Raw genomic sequence first — 902 nt, 5'->3', positions numbered from 1 at the left:
CTCTGAATGCGGCTGACAATGAGGGCTGACTGAGAAGCCAAGGACAATGGCACTGGGTTTTGATTCTACTGCATGAACTGGCTTTGTGGGAGCCTAGCCAGTTTGGATGTTCACCTTCCCAGACCTGGATGGAGGCGGGAGGACCTTGGACTTCCCACAGGGCAGGGAACCATGACTGCTCTTAGGACTGGAGAAGGAGGGGGAGGGGAGTGGGAGGGAAATGGCAGGAGGGGAGGAGGTGGAAAGTTTTAATAAATAAATTTTAAAAAAGTAGGTTTTCATTGTTTAACTGTAGAATTTCTACAATGATGAGTCTTTTACCAAAAGTCTGCCTATGCTTTAGCTAATGCTTTATGCTGCTGCCTAGTGACAGCAACTTACAATGACATATTTACTTTGCATCATTAAAAAGCTTCCTGTTTTCACACTATGACCTGATGGTGCCCATGAAAATACTTTGTTTTAATTCTTATAAATTTGGTAGGCTCTTTAACAGTTTCAGATATCAGTATTGGAAATTTCATTAAAAACTGTTCTTTATTCTTGATAATATCTAAATGTGGTATATTCCCCTAGCGGCCATTTTAAACTTACATAATGAATTTATCTCATCATTTTGCTGGAATTAAAGCCTGAAACGCTAGAGCAATCTATCCATTTTTCTTTTCTCTCTCCACATATCAACTCTGAAGTAATTATCACAATATGGTAACATTTTCACACAAAGCTTGTTGGGATTTCAGGATCATAGAATGTACACCTGTGAAAAATATCATATAACCAAGTGATGCATTTTCATGAAATAAATTAATTATTGATTTGTCGTTAAGATATTTTTGTCTTGGATGGTCCCCGACAATGAGCTAAATCTTATATATTCTACACATAAATTTCATATTACA

This window comes from Alexandromys fortis, unplaced genomic scaffold, assembly GCF_014885135.2.
Source record: "Alexandromys fortis isolate MF-2015 unplaced genomic scaffold, M_Fortis_MF-2015_v1.1 scaffold_307, whole genome shotgun sequence".
NCBI lineage: Eukaryota > Metazoa > Chordata > Mammalia > Rodentia > Cricetidae > Alexandromys > Alexandromys fortis.
The sequence above is the reverse complement of the archived record's forward strand: the minus strand, read 5'-3'. Positions refer to the sequence as shown.